This window comes from Silene latifolia, chromosome Y (assembly GCF_048544455.1).
Source record: "Silene latifolia isolate original U9 population chromosome Y, ASM4854445v1, whole genome shotgun sequence".
Lineage (NCBI taxonomy): Eukaryota > Viridiplantae > Streptophyta > Magnoliopsida > Caryophyllales > Caryophyllaceae > Silene > Silene latifolia.
This window is the reverse complement of record NC_133538.1, coordinates 180,370,473-180,379,860: the sequence shown is the minus strand read 5'-3', so window position 1 is coordinate 180,379,860 and position 9,388 is coordinate 180,370,473. Positions and strand designations below refer to the sequence as shown.

General features: G+C 40.2%; 1 non-coding gene across 1 annotated transcript; it reads right to left on the bottom strand.

Moving 5' to 3' along the window:
- Window positions 1–4,631: 4,631 nt before the first annotated feature.
- Window positions 4,632–4,738, bottom strand: LOC141635302 (small nucleolar RNA R71). The gene has a single exon (XR_012540000.1). It is a non-coding gene; the product is annotated as a small nucleolar RNA R71 (small nucleolar RNA).
- Window positions 4,739–9,388: the final 4,650 nt, after the last annotated feature.

Below are 9,388 nucleotides of genomic sequence, written 5' to 3'. Positions count from 1 at the left end.
ATAAATTGACATGGTATGTATTAATCAAGGATGATTATGTATGTGACCAATTGCTTGCAAGTGTAAACAAATGAAAAAAAAGGAAAAAACAAGAGAAAAGAATGTTAAAATGCTCATAAATTTGTTATTAACCAACAAATCTCATCAAAACACGTATAAACCGTCATGCTATAAAGAACCAAGGATAATTTTCGGAGATGGTTAAAAATTGCATGATAAAATGACATTAAAGTGATAAAAAAACCGTAATAAGAAATAAAGAAAGTAAAAGAAAATTGTTCAGGGAAGATGAACTCAAACACGTTTTGGATAAGGTCTAAGATGCCCTAGGGCGCGAGTCTTGTGGCGACACAAGGAGCCTCTATCTAAGACCAAAAGTCCGGTTTTTGGCTCATCTAACCCATGTTTAAATCGTGTTATGCATTGTTCATGTTTATAAATTCATAAAAATGATACAAACATGATGTAAATGAGTTTGTTACACCCTCATATTTATATGTTTGGCTGCTCGCGAGAATTGACAAAGTGTAAAATTCGTGTGTCGGAAAACTCGGTTTGAAAACCAATTTGTAAGAAACAGTGTTGCTTTTACTTCTTGATTAAGTGTAGTTGGTCGAAATGGTCGTCAAGTGTTTTTAATGGACAATGACGGTACCAAACAAAGTGTGTAAGGCTCGTATTTTGGATCGGTAAGTCCAAAACATGCATCGGTTTTGACTCGAGAAGTCGAGGTTTAGAATTTTAAGGGAGGAAAGAGGGGGTGGACTCTCGCGTGCCCAAATATGGTGCACAAGACGGGGTATTTATAGAAGAATTAGTGGTGTTCGTTGCTTGAGGCGGTTTTTGGCGATGTGACCTGTGGCTTGTGGTAAGTCCATAGAGGCACGAGCATGTAAGAGATACAAAGGCGTGTCCTATCCTTTTCACAAATTTGGATTTTCTCTTTTGTTCTATCCTTTGTTTTGTTGGATATGATTAGTGGTAACAACCTTAATACCGTATATCCTAGTATTTAGGTGTTATTTGGGGTGGGTTTTTTTTGTGTTGGGCTCGATTTTTGAATTTGGTTGTGTCGGGTTTTGAATTTTGAGCCGGTTTCAGGTCCGGAGTCGAATTTGACTATAGTTAGTGTCATTTAGGCGCCGTCAACATGTATGAAACATTCTAGGTATTTTTAAAATGTTTTAAAATGTTTTTCATTTTCAAAATCGGTTTTAGTCAATTCCGACACACGTTGTAGTTCGATAATCATCGGGTGTTTACTGGGATTCTGTAGATACACGAGTATCTACAGAGCTCCCACTTTGACTCAGGGTTGGACAACGCAAAAGTCAAATTATAGCCCCCCGGTCAATTAAAGATTAAAACCTGAAGGCTATATGGACGTCTTGGCGACTCAAGGGATCTGAATCAAGGACCTGCTGTCAAAACATTTTAGAATATGTCAACTGTCGTTGAGGGCTGTTTAAAGTTCATTAGACTACGTATAAAGGTTCGCCAGCCATAGGAAGAAGTTATACCTGAGGGATCGTCGAGGTACGTCCTTCGAATGGGATTGAGTTGCTTGGTTGATGTTGATTGTGCGTATAGACTCGCCAGCCATTTGTAGGTCAATTGATTGACTGCGGCAAATGGCCAATTTTTCGTGCCCATTTTCAAGAGTTTTGGCTGGTAATGACTTCCAGCAACGTTGACCGACTGCGGAAAATGGCCTAATTTTCGGGCCTATTTTCAAGAATGTGTCTGGTAATGACTTTCAACCAGGTTGACCGGGACTCGCTGGGGAGTTTTCTTTGTGCAGGTTCTGCTTGTCTGTTTGTATAATTGTTGTTGCTCGCGCGTGTGGACTCGCTAGTCGCAGGAGGAAAAGCTCCGTAGAGGAAGGTAGAGTGGTGTGACACTTCATTCGAAACTCCATTGAGGATGTTGGAGGTTTCTTTTTCTCGTATTGCTCCATCAAGGATGTCAAGAGTGGTCATGCCTCGATAGTGGGATTTGCTGGGGGAATTGTAATAGTGAAGTTGTCTGTAGATAAGCTTGTTGAGGATGCTTAATCGGGACCTCTTGAAGTTTAGGTCAATTGGGGAGGTTTAGAAGGGCTTTAGGACAGTAGACTATCTGTCCTCCGGGCGAATCGAAGATGCGTTTCCGGCCTTTACTGGATTTTAGGATTTACACTTCGCAGTTTATAAATTTTGAATCTCGCAACCTGAATGTCGTGATTACAATTCGGATTTTGCAATTTGAAATGTTTTAGTCATGTGACTCATATTTGTGCACATTTAGTCCCCGAACTAGCCTCGTTCCTATGCTTTCTAGCGCTTTTTAGGGTCATTTCTTATCTTTAGTTGCCTACTTTGCATATTATTTGATGTTTTGTGTCCTTGGTAGGAGAGGATTGATAACCTTGCACTTATGGAGCAAAGTAGAGCTAAATGGAGTACATCTCTTGACTAAGCATCAAAGAGGAGATCATTACTAAAGGCCTAAGTGAATAAATGAAGTAGAAATGGGCAATGATGAAGGCCCCACGACCTCCCATCGATCCCCACGGATCCTTGGGCAGTCACAGAAGAAGAAGAAGAGCTGATCGAAGATTCGGGCATCTCAAGCCTTGATCTGGGCATCTCAAGCCATAATCCGGGTGGCCCGAGCCCAGGTTGGGCGTCTCAACAATTGATCCGGGCGTCTCACCATCAAGTCGAGCGGATCCCTATGGAGCACGAGTTTACTTCAACCACAATCCGGACGGCTTTCTCTAGGTCTTGCAAAGCACTAATCATCTTCTTAGGATCTTAATCGTCATTTAAGCCCTTCGTTACCCTAATACTTGTACTTAGTATAAATACTTCATTGTGTTAGGAGATTAACAACCAAGTTTACCAAGTTAGAATTTAGCATTAATCAAGTTGTATTCCCTTAATTAAATATTCATCAAATCTTAATTCCTCTTTAATCCTCCAAGTGTTCTTAGTTTTAGTTGGGTAATTTGAAGACTATTTGGGTTTATTGAAGACTTGACAACTCTTCATCATTCATCAAGCGTTCTTTTATTATTCTTTGCTTATTATTTGGATCATCCTTAAGTTGGTATAATCCTTTTTACCCTTGCTTAATTATTATTTTACTCATTTACCATGTTTAACTTTGCTAATATGATTGACACCTTCATTACCATGTTTACCATAGTCATGAGTGAGTAGTCTCCTAGCTACGGTTAATGAGGGATTAGGAGAACTATAACATGGGGGTATATTCATACTTAATCTAATATGTTATCATAAGATTACTTGCTTGTTTTAGTGTTAATCTATGCACATGTTATGCTTGATAAAATGCTAGACTATGAAACTTTGCATTTATACATCTCCTATCTATTCAACAAGACTTATAAGATATAAAATAACTTGAGTTTTGTTAGACCATGCATACAAGTGAATAGGAAGAAAGTAAGTCGACTTGTAGGTGTTGTACAATCTTGACCGACTCGGCTCCGGGACCCAAATCTTCCTATGGATCGTAAGACATAAACTAACTCGATTCCACTACAACAATAACTTGCTTGCAACTATGAAAACATGTTTGTATGATCACCACCATGAATCCCCTATGAACCCATGACACCCTAGTGCCTTAATCTATTGTTTACAAACCCTTACTTTACTTGCTTGTTTTACTTTCATTTCTTTATATTTCACTGTTATTGTAGTGTACCTTGATACCTCAAATCTCAACCTAATTTGTGACACCCAAAGACATAGCTTTCTACAACCGATAACTTAATTCAATACCCGTCCTTTGGGATCCGACATTTACTTACCACTCTACTAAGAGTAGTTTGTTTAGTTATAAATATTGTTTTGGTTGGTTGACTTAGACGACAAAGTTTAGAACCGCAGCAAAAATGGCGCCGTTGCCGGGGACGGTGTTCAATTGAATTGTTGTCACTTGTTGTTTTTACTTGTATCTTTCTTGACCTTGGGGAAGTCAAACTCCTCAAGGTAGTTTTAATTGTTTTCTATTTGTTTGCTTTTTGCATGTCTAAGAGATTACAAGGTAGACTTTTGCCTATTAATCCCGAAATTGAAAGAACCTTGACCAATCTTAGAAGAACCACTAGAGGGGCTTCAACAAGTTTGGTTATTGAAGAACTTGTGGATATTGGTATTGTCCAATCGGATAGTGTTGTGTTTACAACCCCTTTTGCAAGAGAAGGAGACGAGAACCCAATTCAAAACCAACCACAAAATCAACCCACAATGTCTAAATTTTCATCTCATTCTGTACCAACCGAGGAGAACCTACCGAATGGTACTCCAACACCACCTCACTTAACCGGTAATTTCATTACCAAATCCGCATTCATACAACTAGTTGGGAGAAGCCAATTTGGAGGGATGCCTAGTGAAGATCCTCATCTACACATGGAGACTTTTTATGACTATTGTGATGCAATCTCTCAAACCGGAGTGACTCAAGACCAAATTCGATGGGTGTTTTTTCCTTTTTCCTTGATCGGAGCCGCAAAGCAATGGTTAAAGAGCGTAGACAAGGCTACCCTTGGAATTGATTCATGGAAGAAGTTAGCACTTGCCTTCTACAAGAAGTTCTATCCTTCGGAGAAGACCAACATGTTGAGAGCCCAAATCACCGGGTTCAAGCAAAAGGATGAGGAATCATTATATGAAGCATGGGAGAGATTTAAGGATACTTGTCGCTCTTGTCCTCACAATGGACTTAGTGAGTGGTTCTTTGTTCAACAGTTTTGGAACGGCTTATATGAAGACTCACGAAATGTGTTTTATATGGGCTCCAATGGGAGGTTCACCGAGGTTTATGACAACCAAACATAGGCCAAGATCGAAGAAATGGCAGTCCATAATTCCAAGTATAGTAGGCCACGAAAGGCCACTAGAGGAGGGAAGCATGAGGTGGATTTCATCACACAATTGGGTGCTCAACTAAGTGCTCATATCGACACCATCAACTTGAAGTTTGAGAAGGCCATGGTTAAACTTGATGAAGCCTCCAAATCACCCAAACAACATGTCAATGCTATGATGGCATCATCCTCAATCCGAAATGGAGTATGTGAAAGTTGTGGAACCTTGGGACATGATCAAAATGAATGTAGAGGAACAAATGAACAAGTAAATGCTTTCCAAGCATACAAAAATGGCACCCCTTACTCCAACTACTATAATGAGAATACCAAATTCCATCCAAACTTCTCATACAAATGCCAAAATGTCCAAAACCCTTAACCCACATACACTCCACCTCCAATGAGAAATCATACTCAAAGACCATACTACAATCAACCCAATGACCAAGCCTTTAATGTCTTAAAATCAGTCCTCCAAATGCAAAAGAGCCAACAACATTTCTTTGCTCAAATGCAAAGGGATAGTCAAGCCAAAGAAACTACCATCAATAATATCCTTGCTCACACCAAAATGTTGGAGACTCATTTGTCTCAATTAGCATCTTCTAGCTCCCAAAGACAAAATGTACAATTACCTCCTCAAGGTAATCCTCCCACAAGACATGAGACCATCAATGCTATCCACTTGAGGAGTGGTACTAGATATGAGGGGCCAAAGATGTCGATTGAAGAAGGTATTGTTGAGAAGAATGACAAGCAAAGTGATGTGATTGAACCACTAAGGAGAAATCCTAAGGTGATAGAAACATCAACTAATGACTCATCAAAGAAGAGAAATGAAGAGAAGGCTAAAGAAATTGAGAAGGAGCCTATTGTGATTAGACTTGTATTCCCAAGTCGTCAAGCTAAGCCCAAGTTTGATGAGCAACTTGCAAAGTTCATGGAGATTGTGAAGAACTTAGAAGCCTCTATACCATTCACGGAGCTAATCCATCATGTTCCGGCCTATGCAAAGTACATGAAAGATATCCTTACCAAGAAGAAGTCCATCCAAAAGTTGGAAACCATTGCCTTCAAAAAGGCGAGTAGTGCAATTCTACAATAGAGTTTCACTCCAAAGCACAAAGATCTGGGAAGTTTCTCCATTCCATGTACCATTGGTGATACCACAATCAACAAGGCACTATGTGATCTAGGTGCAAGTGTGAGTGTCATGACATACTAGGTATGTGAAAGACTAGGAGTGGGAGAGCTCAAATGCATCAACATGACCTTATAAATGGCGGATCGTTCAAGAAAAAAACCACTAGGGGTATGGAAAGATGTACCCGTAAGAGTTGGAAAGTTTTTCATACCGCTGGACTTTGTCATTGTTGATATGGAGGAAGATTCCAACATTCCAATTATTCTAGGAAGACCATTCCTACACACCGCTGGAGCGGTGATCGACGTGACACATGGAGAGCTCACACTTGAAGTAGGTGATGAGATAATGACCTTCAACCTTGATAAGACTATGAGATCTCCCAACTTGTTTGAACCATGCTTTATGGTTGATCACTGTACTCGGAAGGGTGAGAAGAAGAATATGGAATCTTCATTAAAAGAACAAGGAAAAGATGGGAATATCAAAGAGAAGGGCAAAGACACACCGTCCAATTGGAAGAAAGATACTGATGATGTTGAAATGGCTCTATTTAGAGAGCATGGAATTTTTCACAACAATGAGAGCTTGCAAAGCTTACTCATGACAAGTAAATATGAAGGTCTCATTAGCCATGATAACAAAGAAGGAGAGTTGCACTTGTCAACTCATGATTCACCCTACATAGGAGAGAAAGCAAATGAAGTTTACGGTCTATGGGGCGATGAATTTGAGGGATTGGTTAATCCCTACATTACGAATGCTATAACTCTAGACCAAGTCATGATGGATCCTTGTCAACACTTTGACTCGGATTACCACAATGAAGACAACAATGTGCAAGGGTCTATGTAAGACCTTTATCATGAGAATGAACAAGCCTTTCACTACTTCTACAAGGTGTTGAGCAACATCAACAACACCTTTGCTTTGCCAGTCCTCCCTAAACCACCATTTGTAAATATTCTAACCTCTTAACTTGCATTTCATTTAACTTTTACATTACTCAATTTTTGCATCGCATTTTACATGCTTTTTTTGATGAATTTGTGTGACATGAGAGCAAGTGAGGGAGGGATTTTAATGTGCTTCAAATGTGTAGTGTTTAATGATCAAGTGTGGGGAAGCACATGCCTAGGCTAACCAAGCCTTTGTAATTCTACCCAAGAATAATTGAAGAAGAAGGAATCATACGGGGTGAAGACCCACAAGCAGACCTGAGCTCGTGGGGACTGGGAAAGTGTTGAAAACTGAAAAACTGCTATGGAAGAAAATCTGCCCGAGCCGACTTCAGGACGAGCGACTCAAGGCCAAAGTCGCCCAACCTCAGCTTAAGTCATGGGGACTGGAGGGGTTCTCAATTGCAAAATCTGCACTGGAAGACAATCTGCCCATCTCCAGCTCAAGTCGAGCGAGCAAGCTGAAAATCCACCCGACCTGGCTTCGAGACGCCCGTCTCCAAAGCCATCCAGAAAATTGAGTTTCCACTGCCCAAAAATCCGCCCGACTCGACCTTGAGCCGCTCGTCCCTACCTGTTATATCACAAAACACGGGACCAAAACCCCTCTTCTTCATTTCATTTCACTTCATTAAAACACAAACACCATTATTTCCCTCAGTTCAACCTTCAAACCCTCATCCAAAAACAACAATTTCTCATCCAAATTCACCCTAATCAAGGCCAAACTTGCTCAAAACCCAAACAAATCACTCCTTCATCAACATAAGTCCATTTAAACAACATTTTCTTCAAAAAAATCAATCAATTTCTCTAGGGTTGGTGAAAATTCAAAAAAACCCCAAATTGATTAGGCATTCAAATGAAACTTGAAGAAAAAAGCATTCAAGCATTTACTTGGTGTGTTGATATAAGAAGGAAAGCAATGGGAAGGACCAAAGGATGAATCAAGGCAACAAAGACACCAATATTGTCTAAAAGACAACAAGCTCTAGCATCCAAAGCAATGGTCTTGGTACAAAGGGAGCAAGCTACTATTTCAACCAACAATGCTATTGAGGAAGCTACTAACTCTATCCCGGAAGTGGAACAATTGAAGAATTATCCGGAGGTAACTTTCTTATCCGATAAGCATAGGAATGCATTCGAATCCCTAGCCAAGAAGAAGATTCTGGATACAAACTTCATATGTCAAGATGCTTTGAGTAAATTAGGTGACCTTGAGCAAACAAAGGCATTTTTCGAGGCCATGGGGTTAGCAACCCTCATTGAAATGAATAAATTGACATACCCCTCCTTGACTTTGGAATTCATTAGTTCCTTGAGGGAGTATAAGATTGAGACTCGAAATTATGTAGAATTCCGTCTCGAAAAGAAGACTAGAACGATGCTCAAAGGTGAATTTGGTGAAGTGTTTGGGCTTAAGAGGTATGACCGGTTCACAAAGAAACCGTTGGAATTTGCTACCGAACCAATTTGGCTAGCAATATCCGGTCGTAAGTTCACTACTTTCCAAGAGTGTCATGCCTTGTACATTCATCATCCGGGTATAAGGTATTGGCACAAGTTCGTGGCAAACACTTTGATTGCTAGGAAAGAAGCTAATCACTTGACAGAATTAGATGTTGTTTACCTTGAGTCTTTCTTGAATGTTGGTGGGAAACCCAAGAGTGAGAATAATGTTCTCCAACTATTGATCAAAATATGGTTGGATATTGAGAACGGGAAAGATGGTGCGGCTTTCATTGTTAATGGAGGCTTGGTGACGAGGTTGGCAAAACATTTTAACCCGGATTTCAACAAAGATAACACTTATAAATCGGTTAAAGGGTGCCACCTTCTTGACATGAGCAACATGATTCAAAAGTTTCAATGGGTTAAGCATGATAACTTGGACCATATCTATGAGTGGCTCATCAAGGATGCCAAGTCCATTGTCTTACCAAGTAAGATTTGTCGCATCTCCAACCACCGGACCAACTACCTCATCCCCGTTTTCGAGCAAGCCGAGACCATCATCAAACAACAAGAAAGTCAAAGAGAAGAGCCCTCCCCCTCCATTGTTACACCACCATATCCCTTTGCCTACCAAGAGTTCAAAGCTAATGACACTATGGCGGGCGATGACTACTTGACCCAACTAATGCAACATATTCATAAAGAAGCTTACAATGATCGGTTGAATGCATATTACGCCCAATATTCACCCCTCTACCATATTGCTAGGCAAAGACTCCTTGATCCTTTAAGTTCTTTGCCGGATTCGGTGGATAGGAAAGTGTTCTTTCCTAATGCTACTCAAGATTAAGAGAGGGATACAAAAAGAGGGGAGGAAGTTGATGATGAGAGCAGGGAAGGTAGTGGGTATTGCCAAGATGATGAGGAAGAAGAGGAAAGTTC